The sequence below is a fragment of the Jaculus jaculus genome, chromosome 1 (genome assembly GCF_020740685.1).
Source record: "Jaculus jaculus isolate mJacJac1 chromosome 1, mJacJac1.mat.Y.cur, whole genome shotgun sequence".
Taxonomy (NCBI): domain Eukaryota; kingdom Metazoa; phylum Chordata; class Mammalia; order Rodentia; family Dipodidae; genus Jaculus; species Jaculus jaculus.
The window spans coordinates 302,768,843-302,784,738 of NC_059102.1; the positions used below are offsets into that span (position 1 = coordinate 302,768,843).

Consider the following 15,896-nt stretch of genomic DNA (forward strand, 5'->3'; position numbering starts at 1 on the left):
ACCTGGGCTGGCAGGCTTTGCAAGCAAGTGACTTTATACACCAAGCCACTTTCCCAGCCCTGGAAATATTTTTTCCTGGAAATATTTTTTTTTTGTTTTTATTTTTGGAAGTAGAGTTTCATCTAGTCCTGGAATTCACAATGTAGTCTCAGGGTGGCCTCAAATTCACAGTGGTCTTCCTACCTCTGCCTCCCAAGTGCTGGGATTAAAGATGTGTGGCACCATATCTGGCTTGGAAATTTTTTGTTCATTTGTTTTTGCGAGGTAGGGTCTCACTCTAGCTCAGGCTGACCTGGAATTTACTATGAGGTCTCAGGGTGGCCTCAAACTCATAGCGATACTCTTACCTCTGCCTCCTGAGTGCTGGGATTAAAGGCATGTGCCACCACACCCAGCCTTGGAAATAATTTTTTACTTAGAAAATATTGTTTAAAATTTATTTTTATTTTTATTTATTTATTTGAGAGTGAGAGAGACAGAAAGAGGCATCTCTCCAGCCCATTACTTAGAAAATATTTGAAAAAAGAAACAGTCCCCAAAGTTCCTGCATACCTATTACTCACTTTCACAAAATGTTAACATCTCATATAACCAGATCATACACAATGATCAAACCAAGAAATCAGTATTAAAATTTTGTCAAATGTCCTGCTAATGTCATTATTTTTCTGGTTCAGGATACAGTTCTGGATCTTTGAAGTTAGTGCCTGCCTAACTAATCTTCCATCTAGGACTATTTTCAGTCTCTTTCATGGGCATGATATATATATATATATTGGGTTTTGAGGTAGGGTCTCACTATGGCCCAGGCTGACCTGGAACTCACTATGGAGTCTCAGGGTGGCTTCGAATTCACGGTGATCCTCTTACCTCTGCCTCCTGAGTTCTGGGATTAAAGGCATGTGCCACCATGCTTGGCTGGAGCATGATATTGTTTGAAGAGTACTGGCCTGTGGTCTTGAAGAATGTTGCCAAACTTGACTTAACTAATGTATCTGTATTAAATTTGAATCATGTGTTTTGGGGACAAGTACCACATAAGACATTCTGTTACTATCAGGAGGTTAAATAACATCAATATGTCTCACCATGAAATCACAGCTTTACAGCTACCCAGTTCTAGTTAGTTTTGTTAAATATGGTAATCAAACCTGTTTGGTTTTCTTCAATAAATTTCTCCTATCTATGACCTATATAATCATATACCTCTATTAGTGGTACCTCTCCTAAATTAATTATCATGTAAATATAAAGAAGCAAGTACTGGCTACTTTTAAATACACATTCAAATAACAAGAATAATTTAACATGTTAGTGGAGACTTTTATATGCTTCTCATATTTTAAGCTCTTTAAAGACTTCATCTTTTAGGATGATTGACATTTGATACACTTATTTAAAATACAAGTATATTTAGTAATATACTAAATAGTAGCAATGTTTGGGCTTAATGGATTGTTTTCACAGATGTCCACTAGAGGTCAGGACTATAGTGCTGAAAACCAAGCAAAGTCCTTTCTCATGTCTAATAATAATTTACTAATACAATATAAACTGTTCAAAAAGTCAGGCATTGTGGCTTACATTTATTATCCTAGTATTTGGTGCATTAAGGTAGGAGGATTTCCATGAATCCAAAGCCTGTATGGGCTAGAGTTCCAGGTCAGCTTGGGTAGAGTGCAACCCTGCCTCAAAATTAAAATAAATCTTGGCTGGGGGGCTGGAGAGATGGCTCAGCAGTTAAGGAGCTTGCCTGCAATGCCTAATGACTGGGTTCGATTCCCCACTACCCACAGAGAGTAGGATACACAAAGTGGTGCATGCATCTGGAGTTCATTTGCTGTGGTTAGAAGCCTTGGTGCACCTATTCTCTCTCCCTTCTTTCAAGTAAGTAAAATAAAATAATTTTTAAAAATGCCGTGGCTAAGGAGATGGCTCACAGAATAAAAGTGGTTGTTGCACAACTATGAGTGCCGGAATTTGGATGCCCAAACCCCATGTAAAATCCAGAAAGTGTGGTGTGCTTCTGTAATCTGTAAAGAAGGAGCAGAGACAGGAGAACTTCATGGAAGCTTGTGGATGGAGCACAGCAGCAAACAGCAAGTTGAGACCCTGCATTAAATTAGACAGAAGACAAGGACCATCCCAAAAGTTGTCCTCTGACCTCTACATGCATGCAATGGCACATGTGTGCCTGTACTCACATACACATGTGCACACATATCAGATAACTAACTTTTTACAAATTTTTAAAAAACATTTTTTAAAACAGCTCAGTAAGGTGGTACACACCTTTAATCCCAGTACCTAGCAGGCAGAGGTAGGAAAACCACTGTGAGTTCAATGCCAGCCTAGAAGTAGAGTGAGTTCCAGGCCAACAAAGGCTAGAGTGAGACCCTACCTTTAAAAAAAGTAAAAGTATTAAAAGTTAAAAAATAGATTATTTCCAATATCCCTTTCCCTCAGATTTATTACATATGTTCATATTTACTGTACTGAGTAGGAAAGAGTTAAAAAATGGACAGAGATGAGTTATAAACTAGGAATAGCCTCTTATTCTACTGCATAGTGAGATTTCACTGGTGGTCCCATTGGCTGCCAACCCCAGCTTCCCATGATCTCATGTTATGGGAATGTGAAAAACTAGCTTCTTCTCAGTGTGGTCTTTCCAACCACACCTGACTCCCTGGCTTGAATCTCTATGATGTGCCTCTACTTAGAACATCCTTCTGCCTCAATTAGCCATTTCTCTCCTCCTCTAGGTTTGAGCTTAGATGTTAACTAAGCTGGAGAGGCTTCCTGGCCTTCCATGGCTAGGATTGGGTCTCCTTGTTCATCCTCTTTAAAGTCACCCCACTGCCCCTGCACTCATTACGTACCTTTCTCTACTCCCTTGTGAGTTATATGAGGACTTCAATGGTGTATTCCCATCATCAGGACACTACCTAGAACAGTGCTCAATGCTAACTCAATGAACGTATGATATGAACAGTCGCTAAGAAGAAGCAAATAAACTTTTAATGAGAATTAAAAATTATGAAATGATGGGCTGGGGTTAAAGGTGCTTACTTGCAAAACCTGACAGCCCAAGTTCATTTTACCAGTACACATGTAAAGACATATGCATAAAGTGGAACATGCATCTGCTAGTATTTATTTGTAGTAGCAAGAGGCCCAGGTGAGTACTGTCTTTAGAAATGAATAATTAGTAAAATATTTAAAAAATATGAAATGGTTGGGCATTAATCTCAGTACTCAGGAGGCAGAGATTGGAGGATCACAGTGAGTTCAAGACCACCCTGAGACTATAGAGTGAATTTCAGGTCAGCCTGGGCTAGAGTGAGACCCTACCTCAAAAAAAAAAGTTTGGAATATTGTTCAAAGTAACTTTCCTATCTGTTGAAATTATCTGAATGATACTCTTTTCATTGCTAAGTCTCCTTTTTGGATTATTCAATAGCACACATTACCATCAATTCCCCTTTAAAATGGAAAGCAAGTTCCTGGGCAGCAACATTAAGCTTTTGGTACCTTATCTTTCATCCTCTCCTCCAGATAGGAAAGGCTTACTTCTCTTTTCCAAATCTGAAAACTAGGGTATGTTGCATCAAACTTATTTGCTCAGAAAAACAAAAACAATCACACATAAATCATGGTCTTCAGAAAAAAAATCAGGGGCTATTTTAAGCTTTCACAAAACAGAAATCAAGCAAAACAGAATGCTCAAGAACCTGCAGTCAAACCATATGCAGGCTTCAAAGCCTTGAAGTTATAGTAAGTAATCTTGTTTGGAAATGAGTGATGCATCTATCAAGATATTATGCCAAGACCAACGTACTGGGATGACATGAGTTGTCAATCTCCCTCTGCCAGGGGTGAAGTTCTGAGGTCTGTGTCATGCTGAGGAACCAGTTTGTGTATATATGTATATTATCTTTGGGAACAAGTTTGTCTACTATCACTACCCTATTTGTGATTATTAGTGAAGCTTAAACACTAAGGACAGCAGAGAAAGAAATGATACAAGAGGAAACCTGGAAAAAGATAATGTGGGAAAGTGTTATTCCATAAATAGTCCCAAGATTGCCTACCTGTATATGAATTCATCTTTTTGTGTGTATAATGCTGAAGTTCAACTGAACCCAGTACCCTGTACATAGTAGGAAACTGCTCCACCACTGAGCTATATTTCCAGCCCACATTTATTTTATTACCACCTTACAGCTGCTCCATCTTTTCTTCTACCTTCTGTTTCCTGCCACCTGGAGTCACTAGCAGCTTGATCTGTATAAACATGCAGTGCAACCTTTAAGAATCGTGATGTGCCCTGAGGTCAGCCAAGAACCTTAAGTTACTTTCTGTCTTGGAATTTGAGCATTTTGTATCAAAGTATCAAAGACTTGGTGCAAGCCTGAGGAGACCACATTGCATGGTAAGGTTCAATTGCTAACAGATGAATAGCACTTCATTGTTAAGAACATCTGTGTTTGTGGCTTCATTCAATTGTAACAATGTTAGGTACAGAAGCTATCATTAGTATCTCCGTTTTAGGAAGAAAACTAAAATATGCTAGGTGATTTACTTGGGTTCACAGAATTAAGACATGGAAGTTGGAATACACTACAAGTTTGTTTTTACTTTGTCACATCAGATCATTTGACAGCAGGAAAAAAAAAAACATTTTCTAATTTAGTAGTTAGTTATTGTGGAACAAGCTATCCATGACTTTCAGTACTGAAGCATGGTAATCATTTGATAGCTTTGACATACAGTTCAGCCTATTCCCCTTTGTGTAACCATGTAGAATGGAAGATAGAACTTGTTTGGTTCTTAGGAACTAAATAACAAGAAAGTATCCATCTAAAATATCAAGATAATTAGACAACTAGCACTTTAAGTTCTTTTTTTTTTTTTGTTTTTGTTTTTTTTTGTTTTGAGGTAGGGTCTCACTCTGGCCTAGGCTGACCTGGAATTAACTCTGTAGTCTCAGGGCGGCCTTGAACTCACGCTGACCCTCCTACCTCTGCCTGCCTCCCGAGTGCTGGGATTAAAGGCGTTCACCACCACGCCCGGCTCTGCTCTTTAAGTTCTTTTCTAAGAAACCCTGTCCTCATATCAAAAAATGACATGGGAGCTGGGTGTGGTGGCGCACGCCTTTAATCCCAGCACTCAGGAAGCAGAGGTAAGAGGGTCGCCATGAGTTCAAGGCCACCCCGAGAAGACAGTTTCTCTGCTCAAAGTTCTTTGTTACTGCTTTAAAAAAAAAAAAAAATTACACATAAATGTCATTACATCGAAGTTTGGACTGACTGACCTCACTGTTTGCACCTACTTTTAAGTTCAAAAACTGAATGGCAATACTACAGAGAGATGGATAGAGGTGGTTGGGATGGGTGGAAGTGGCATAGGAGAAGGTCAGAGTTAGAAAGGGCAGTCCTTCTTGTGTAGACCGGAAACCGTTACATAAAGTAAAGCATGTTTACAAGACAGTGATAGCTTGAACAAGGTTGAGGAATGAACACCGACTGGCCAGGGCAAAGTGTTGAGAACAAAGCAGTGACTGCAGCATCCAATGAGGCAGCCTGGGTACTCAGAAACTGCATGCGATTGGCAAGGCTGAGGGACAGGAAGTGCAGGTGAGAAATGAAGCTGGAGAGGGAGGGAGGTGCTCCACTGGCTCCCCTTTATCCTACATCTTTCTGTATGTTGATCCAAGTTATTATGGGTTCAAGAGGTTCCTGGGCAATGAAACAGACCTATTCTTTCCCCGGAAGTCTGACTTTCTTTTTGCCTTTATCCCTTTCTGGAGAGGGTAAGTTGTTATGAGGTAGACTGTGGAACAAGCCTTCCTAAGTCTGAATCAGCTACCTCCTTCTAACTACAGGATATAGAACAACTTATTTAAATTCTCTGTGCCTCAGGCTCTTCGTAAGCTCATTTACCCACAGGATAGTTGTGAGGATGGAATGGGGTACTATACAAAAAACACTTAGAACAGTAACTGGTGTGCGCACACACTCAAAAAACATATCACTATAGTTAAGGTCCCAAAACCACACCCAGAATTTTTATGGGGATTTCAGCTATGGAGCCCAAAGAATCTGCTACATATTCAGATGAATGTTGCCAACAGAAGCTGATCAATTTAATCCTTGGCATTTATTCCTTCAATGCTAGTTGTGATTTAAAAATTAGTCCAGGGCTAGAAAGATGTTTCAGCAACTAAGGTGCTTGCCTGAAAAGTCTAAGGACCCAACATTCAATTCAATTCCCCAGTACCCACGTCAAGCCATATATACAAGGTGGCATATGCGTCTAGAGCACCTTTGCAGTGGCTGGAGGCCCTGGTGCACCCATTCTCTTTCTCAAATAAATAAAGATACAATAATAAAAAATGATTCAAATCAAACAGAGATTGGTTGTACGCAAGCTTGACATTGGCAGGCCTCACAATCCCTAAGTTGGACATGATTTTGAGAGGTGTATCCATTCAGACCTTCAGATGTCAAATTCCCACCACAGGAAGCAGAAATTGATAATAAGCAGAGAATTTCAGGGAAATAACCAGGAATTTAAGTACCCCTCCTGGTTCAGCATTTGCTGGCTTCGTTGTGTGGATCTGCCTCACATCGAACACTGCTGTCCCTTCTAGTATAAACTCACTTCCTTTTGTTCTATTCTCAAAGGAAATGGAAAACATCTGGTCATAATTTTTCATGTTATTCAGGATGCTTTTGAAAGTATCCTTTTCAAGGTTAAATATCCTTAATTCCTTCAATCTGATCTCATGAGTATTAACTTTAAATTGTTTTCTTGTTCACCAGTGAATTCTTCTCATAACACTTATAAATCTCCTAAAAAATAAACAAATTTAAAAACTAGAGGAAATTCTGTAGCATAGGTCCAAATAGTGTAGACTATTATTAACGAATTACCTACTATACTCAGAGTATCAACTAAATTCTAATAAGGAATTTACTTCTGCTTTAAGCTTGACAATAGACTTAGGCCTTATGCATGAGATCTTGATCTCTTAAAATTTTATTAGTTACTGAAAGAGGAGAGGAGAGAGAGGGAGAGAGAGAGAGAGGGAGAGAAAGAGAGAGAGAGAGAGGGAGGGGGAGAGAGAGAGAGAGAGGGAGGGGGAGAGAGAGAGAGAATGGGCATGCCAGGGCCTCTAGCCACTGCAAACAAACTCAGACGCATGTGCCACTGTGTGCATGTACATCTGGCTTACATGGGTTCTGGGGAGTTGAACCTGGGTCCTTAGGCCTCATAGGCAAGTGCCTTAGCCATTAAGCAATCTCTCCAGCCTAAGATCTCAATTTTTGTTTTTTAACAGGTCAGCTTGGAAATTAAACCTGGGCCAGAAAACTTTACAAGCACATAACCACTCAGCCATGGGGCTTATAACATTCACTATCATATTTATGCAACTCTTCTTTTTTAAAACTAGGACTATGGGTCTAAGTTTCAAGTCTAACAAATCATGATTCTTTATAAATTGGATATACTACAAATGTAATTGTTAAACTTTCTGATTTCAAATTAAGAACAAATTTAGTAAGTTTATTGGAGACATAACAGATTTTCATTTCTAGCTCCCATATGTGGAAAAGAAGGTATGAACATTGTTAGGGCAGAGTGTGGAAACCAAAACTTACTTAGAAAATATACCTGTAGGACTTGCCAGGCATTACACACATTTCAATGTTTTTTTTTTTTAATATTTATTTATTTACTTTTTTTGGTTTTCTAAGGTAGGGTCTCACTCTAGCTCAGGCTGACCTGGAATTCACTATGTATTCTAAAGGTGGCTTCGAACTCTCGGCGATCCTCCTACCTCTGCCTCCCGAGTGCTGGGATTAAAGGCGTGCACCACCACACCCGGCTACATTTCAATGTTTGTTGTGTACAAATGAGAGTAAAAATGAATTGTTAGTAATTGCAGGTAAAAGAAAATCCTCAACTGGGAGTCCTAGGTGTAAAGGGACTGGAAAGACACATAAGTATAGGCTGGTAGCAAACCCTGTTTGTACAAATCTTATACAAACTCTCAAGACCCTTTCATGGTCTCAGAGCATGATGGTCTACCAAGACCACATCAAAGGAGGCCTGAAGGGCAGTATTAAGATTTAATTTCTACTTAGTGATACATATTACTTCCCACAAACAGCAGATGGCACCATGAATCAGTGAAGAAATGAGAAAAAGCCAAACAGACAAAAGTTAAGTCTTTTAGAAATAACTCAATTGTTTAAAAGCTAGCTTTATATTAAAGACAGTTAATTTAAGATATATCTTTGGTAATTTGCTAAATATTAACTAAGTTACATTTATTTATTTTTCTTTATGGCATTTCAAGGTAGAGTATTCTTTAGCCCAGACAGACCTAGAATTCATTCTGCAGCCTCAGGCTTGCCTCAAAGTCATGGCAATCCTCCTACCTCTACCTCCCAAGTGCTGAAATCACAGGTGGGATCACTTTATTTTTAAAATTATTTTTACTTATTTACTTGAGAGAGATAGAGACAGAATGAGAATAAATATCAGTGCACCAGGACCTCTTGCCACTGCAAACAAACTCCAGACACACGCATCATTTTGTGTACCTGGCTTTATGGGGAATCAAACCCAAGCTGGTAGGCTTTATAACCACTGAACAATCTCTCCAGCCCCATAAGCTACTTTCAGTGCAGTCTTGTGAACCACATTATGTGAGGAAAAATATAACAAATAGGCATTCTAATTTATAACAAGTCTAGTAAAAACCAATTTATTAAATATAAATTATAATTATTTGCCCAATAATCCTAATGAGAAACTAATTCAGAAAAGATACCTAGATGAATAAAATTTCAAAAGAAAAACTCAGAGTGCTGGACTATTAAGCAAACATACAAAGTTAATATAATCAAGAACTATAAAACAATTAGGATATTCTCAAAAATATTCAAAATCAAATAAAGATGGAATTATCCACGATAGCTCATTGGCAATTATATTTTTGTCATCCAAAGCCATTGCAACTCTTTGATTCTAGCCGTTCCTAGCACTATCCCAGAACATAAAAGAAACCTAGGAGGCATGCTACATGAAAACACAATGGAGTCCAAGTGAGCCCTTCCTTCTTTGGCCCAGCAAGCCAGCAAGCAAACAGGCCTTGCTTCAGAAGTGATCTCATTCTTGGAAACATAAAGCACCTGAACTGTCTTCTTTCAGAAACACAAACTTCATCCATGCAATGTCTACAAAAGTTAGAAGTGGAAAAATCCAAGGTTAAAAGTGAAAATTACAAATAAGGTAAAAGGTTATTTATTATCAGTACTTACAAATTATCTGCCTAAATTACAATAATTCTTTCTTCCTAAACAAAATTTGTTGGAAATATAAAAAGGAAGTCATGTTTCAGAAGTAAATGCTGAAGCCTGGTGTGGTGGTGCACACCTTTAATCCCAGCACTCGGGAGGCTGAGGTAGGAGGATTGACATGAGTTCAAGGCCACCCTGAGACTACATAGTGAATTCCAGGTCAGTCTGGGCTAGAGGGAGACCCTACCTCAAAAACAACAACAATGAAGGTATATGACAACAATGAACAAATGTTACCAACAATTTCCCTATAACATCTTCTTTCTCAACTCATAAATGATACAGTGGTTGAGGAGTAATGTTTCCATTATCTTATAACAAGTATTTTTCCTGAGTAAAATATAGTAATAATGCTTTTTCCTTTTCTCTTTCTTTTTCTTTTTGAGAGTATCTCACACAGCCTAACCTGGTCTTCAACTTGCTATGTAGACATGGCTGACATTGAACTCCTGATCATCCCAATTCCACATCCCAAGTGCTGGGGTTATATATGTGTGCCATGGTTACTTGATAGCAATAATACTTCTTAAAAATTTAAGCTTTAAGTCTTCAACTGCAATTGCACAAGTTCAACTAACCCCCTTCTGCTCTTCCTGGGCAGCAAAGCCTACCTGGTTTCGTCATCTCCTTCAGTGTATTGACTATAACCACAGTTATCTCAGAAACTCTGAAATCAAATGCTGTAAGTCCATGATTTAAGACAGCCAGTGGATTCTCCCAACAGTTGGGATGAGTCCTTATCTTTTAAAAAATATTTTTATTGTTTAATATTGAAGCAAGGTCTCAATCTAGTCCAAGCTGATCTAATCCAGGCTGGCCTCAATTTCACTACAGTCTTCCTACCTCAGCGGCCCAAAGAGTTTCTTTCATTGGAGATTCAAAATCTTGCCAAGTTGACCACTGAGATTAACCATCACACACATATATACTTTTCTATTTATTATCTACACACTTACTAGTTAGCTTCCTGAATACAGAAACAATGTGTACTCTATTAACCATCAGACCAGTTAGGACTATCTCCATGTCAACATATATTAAGAATATAATATTTATTAAATGAGTTGTGATAGATAAATATGATAATATTCCTTTTTATTATTATTATTTTATTTTTTAGAGATCGTGTGTGAGAGAGACAGAAAGAAACAGAAAGACTGAGAGGGAGAGAGAATTGGTATGCCAGAGCCTCAGCCACTGCTGTCAAGCTCCAGACATTTGCACCACCTAATGGGCATGTGTGACCTTGTGCTTGCCTCACCTTTGTGTGTCTGGCTTCTGTGGGATCTAGAGAGTCGAACATGGGTCCTTAGGCTTTGCAGGCAAGCACTTTAACTGCTAAGCCATCTTTCCAGCCCAGGTAACAATCCTTTTAACCAGTATATTTGGCCCCTTAGATGTTGAACTAATGAACTATTAGCTGCTATTTTCTAGAAACAATATCTTACATCAAAATACTTTGAAGTTTCTACAGATCTTCTCTCAGCATGCTCCTCACTGCAGTGAGTTCTAGTCTGTTTCATATTGGTGTTTCACATATGATACTCATCCACTTTGCATTATCTTCAATGTCTTTGAATCCCTTTTAGATTCCCATATGAACCTTTAGGAACCTTGAAATTCTAGTTCTCTTGATGGCTGGGACAATGGCTCACTGGGTAAGAGTTATTGCAGCACAAATATGAAAGCTTGAGACCACCTGAATTTGATTCACAGCACCAGTGTAAAATGCTGGGTGTAGCACCCAATCCTGTGGGGAGTAGAGAGACAGAGAATCACTGGGGCTCACCAATCAGCCAATCCAACCTAAAATAATAACTCCAGGTTCACTGAGAAGCTCTGGTTCACAGAAACAAAGCAGAATGGTAGAGGAGGACATCTGACATTCTCCTATGGCTTCTTAACATGTGTGTATGGGGTTTGTACATTTGCATACATATGTGCATATATTATACACACACTAAACATACTACACACATGTACATGCCAAAGGTTAGTTATCCTGCTGATAAAATACAACACCCTAATGTATTCCATAAATTCCCTTTACCCCAAATTTAAGAAATCACAGGAGAGAAATAGCCAAAAAACAAAATCTAATCTAAGATTTTTACATATATTGTATAATGTGTTCCCTCCCTCACAATTCCACAAAATTGTAGTACTGTTAAACAGTTAGGTATTACATAACATGTCTTGAATGTATACTTAATGTGAAAGAAAAAAAAAAAAAGCTGAGTGCCAAAGGACAGATTTAAAGCAACAATACATCTTACCATTTATTCACTTTAAAATGGTCTATTTTTGTGACACAGTCTCAGTATGTAGCTCAAATTAGCCTTGAACTTACTATGTATCCGAGGCTGGCCTCAACCTCACTATCTTCCAGAATCAGCTTCCTGAGTGTTGGTATCACTGGCATGTAGTATGCATCACCATGCTCAATTAAGCACATACTCTTTTTTGTTTGCCACTTACTGAAAGACTAGTGTTGAATTATGTTTTGATTATTTTTAGTTTTTACTTTTTACAGCATTATTTTGAGAGAGAGAAGAAGAAAAAAGAAGAAAGAGATAGGATGTGCATACCAGACCAGCTGCCACTTCAAATAAATTCCAGATACATGTGACACTTTGTACATCTGACTTTGGATGGGTACTGGAGAATTGAACCCCGACCTTTGATTTGCTTCCACATACCTTTAACTGCTGAGCAATCTCCCCAGCCCTATAGTACTACTTATTTTAGCTATGTCAGTTCTACATTTAAGTTTTGAAATTTATTTACTATCTGTTTGTGTTTGTCTAAGTACATGCATACTACAGCAAGTATGTGATGGTCAGAGAACAACCTGTAGATGTCAGTTCCATCTACCTTTGAGATTTTCTCTCTTCCCCACTCCAAGAACAATCGGGCTGGCCCTGGAGCTTAGGGAAATTTTATAGGCTCTGCATCGTATTGCCAAAGGTGTGTTGGGATTACAGCAGCATATGACAGTGGTTAAATGGACTTTGCTGTACAAGCCTCCCAGCCTGAGTTTGATCCCCAAAACACATGTAAAGTCAGCTATGCCTTTATAATGTATATGTCATTGCCACAAATTAACTTTCAGTGGATTTCTATATATGTAACTGCACTTCCTATCTGGTATGTCAAACTTCTGAGGTAAATAGATCGAGGTGTGAGGAGGGGGAAAGCTATGTGCTTTACTTGAGCCTGTAAAGAAAAGAGTCCTAAAACAACTATGATTTCACTGTGCAAAAGAATGCAAATTTAAATGTATTTTTTAAAGGTAAGGTCTCTCTTTAGTCAAGGCAGTCTTTATCCATGTATTACATAAGCAGAGACTATGGGCCACCACAGTGTCCTGAATAGAACACATTCTCTAAGTGTGGATTAGGTATCACTGGCTCTTATGACCTTATTTCCAACATGTCACTGTCCCTGTGTATTATTAGGCCAAACCACAAGAAATTGCCAATATTTAATAATTTTGGACTTGTAGCAAATTCTTAGGTAGGCATGGTAGCATATGCCTACCAACCCAATATCTGGGAGGCTAGGAAAGGAAGATCATGATTCAAGGCCAGGATGGATTACAAAACAAATTCCAGACCAGGTATGTATGTATGTATGTATGTATGTATGTATGTATGTATGTATGCATGCATGCATGTGTGTGTAATGTGTGTATAATGTATGTATATTCCTTATGGTCCAATATAATATAAGAACCTACTAACCTGCCTCTTTCAAAAAAATGTCTGATAATTCTGTTTCCATCACCAAATAATGTAATTGGCCTAAAACAGAGTACAGATATGCTGTCTGAGGGCAAAGCCTCAGTCCATTTATACACAATGAACACAAGCAGACATCTGAAGTCCTATAGTTGGACAGGAAGAAGACTGGGAATAGAACCCCTATGGTTCAGGGTGAGTCAGCAGATTCTGCTAGCCACATAGAACTGGCAGAAAGGGGAGAGCTGAGGCGATCTAATCCTACCCACCATCCCAGATCCAAATTGACCACAGTGATTTCCCTATAACATAACCATCCTAATATACCATCAATGTAAGAGGAGTATATTTTAAGCTTGGTTATGGATTTTGTTTTGTTGTTGTGAAAAAGATAGACTTAGGACTGGAGAGGTGACTCTCAGTGGTTAAAGGTGGTGCTTGCTTGCAAACCTTGATGGGCCAGGTTTGATTCCCCAGTACCCAGGTTAAACCAGAAGCACAAAGTGGTACATGCACTTGGAATACATTTGCAGTGCCGGGAGGCCCTGGCACTTCCTTCCTTCCTACCTTTCTCTCTCTACATCCCCCCAAATAAATAAATGAATACTTTTAAAGTATAAGGTATTTCATAAAAAATAGACTTAATCAAAGTAAGAGGGGCTGATATCAATCACAGAATTTACTACGTATTAAGCTACACTTTTTTAAAGCTATACTTTTTTCTAAACAAAGTTATTCTTTCAAAACTTGGGGGAAAACTTTGGGAAAAGAGGGTCTATAGAGTTTCAAAAGAGACTTTATAAACTCAATGTTTGTAGGATCTATTAAAGATCATAGACCATTTTCCAACTCTGTGAAAGTAAACATCTGAAAAAGACCCCAAATATTTTATAATAGGAAAATGCAGACCCACCTTCATTCTGTCTGGCAACTGCTGACACTAAAAGGTTCCTACTTGTTATCCTAAATCCTTACAAAGTAAAATATCTATTTTTAATTGCAATTTGTTCTGGTGCTTCACTGCCGAGAAACATTTCTGATGCAGGTACTATTGCCGAGGAAGTTTAGCTGTTAAACTATGTATCTGTTCTCTGTCAACATGGCTTTGTTGATAGGCCATTGGTCACATCAGGCCAAAAAATCATGGAAAAAAATCAGCATCCCACACTTTTTACCCTACACCCGCCACTCAGAATCAACACTAAAAACCCAGCAACCAAAGAAACACTGCTGGATGTTTCCTATAACTTGTGTGTTTCTCTGAATTCATTACCTAGGACTATTATGTTACTTCCTGGAATCTGACAGCTAATAAATTCAAAGAACTGAAAGAGGTACACGGACGGCCCCATGCCTCTCCACTTCCCTTTCCCTTTCCTCTAGAGAGGACTGTGCTATATGTAGTGCTCCATAACTCCCAGGTGGGACAAAATAATGTACCCTAATAATTTTTTACTGCTCTTGTATATTTCATGAAAAAAAGCATACATTCAGTAGTTCAAAGACATTTAAGTGTACGCAGTTTTACAACTGTACAACAGCACATTTTTAAACTTCAGGAAATGAATAACCTTGATGTTTAATGAACATGCACATTTCTGGGGCTTTACCCTTCAAGGATATTGTAGCTAGGACATGTCCCTAGAACTATGTTTAATAACCACTCTGCTTCCCCATTCACAAGTTATTGTTACAAACTGAAATAAAATGTGACTTTTTTTTATTGCAAGGGGAGAGAGAAGGGAAGGGCGAAGAAGAGAGAAGAGAATGGGCATGCCAGAATCGTCTGCCACTGCAAATGAATTCCAGATGCATGCCCACTTTGTGAATTTGGTTTGACATGGGTACTGGGGAGTTGAATCCAGGTTTTGCAAAACAAAACAAAAAAAAAGCAAAAAAGCCTTTAAGCTCTAAGCCATCTCTCCAGTCCAAAAAGCATTTAATTCAGAGATTTTTAGTGTATTCAAGATGAGTTGCCATCACAACTCTATTTACATTCCCTGCTACTGTAAACAAACCCTATTGCTGAACCTGTGAGTAGTTGCTCCCAGTTTCTGCCCTCCCTAATCCTTGCCAGCCATGAATCTGCTGTTTCTGGATTTGCCATAAAAGTGGGATCACACATGACCTTCATGTCCGTATGCTTTCCTGTGCTTAATGCTGTCCATGTTCAACCATACTGTACCATGTATGACTATACCATTCCTCTTTGCGGATAAATTACATTCTACATGGATATTCTACATTTTGCTTACTCAGTTATCAGTCAATGGGTATTTGGGTTCTTCTTTTAATAGCTATTATAAATATTGCTGATATGACCATTCATATGCAATTTTTAATGTGTAAGCATACATTTTTAATTTTCCTGGGTATATATGAGAACCCAATAAGTAGGACATAGAGTAACCCTGTATTTAACTTTCTGAGTACCTTCTAAACTTCCTAAGTGACTGGACCATTTACATTCCTCCCAAGAGTGTATGAAGGTTCTAATTTCTCCACATCCTTATCAGTATCAGTTTCTGCCTGTCTTGTTGATGATAGCCATTCAGTGGGCCTGAAAACATATGACATTATGCACTTTTACCTTGTGTTTCCATGATAGCTACTTTAATCACACATCTCTATCTTTTTTTTTTTTTTTTTTTTTTAAGGTAGGGGCTTGCTCTAGGCCAGGTTGACTGAAATTCACTAAGTAGTCTTAGGCTGGCCTCAAACTCACAGGAATCCTTCTACCTTGGCCTCCCCAGTGCTGGGATTGAAGGCGTGTGCCACCATGCCC

General features: G+C 38.6%; 1 protein-coding gene across 5 annotated transcripts in view; it reads right to left on the reverse strand.

Moving 5' to 3' along the window:
* Positions 1 to 15,896, reverse strand: part of Rabgap1l (RAB GTPase activating protein 1 like) — a 682,536-nt gene that overhangs the window by 205,328 nt on the left and 461,312 nt on the right. The window lies entirely within an intron of this gene.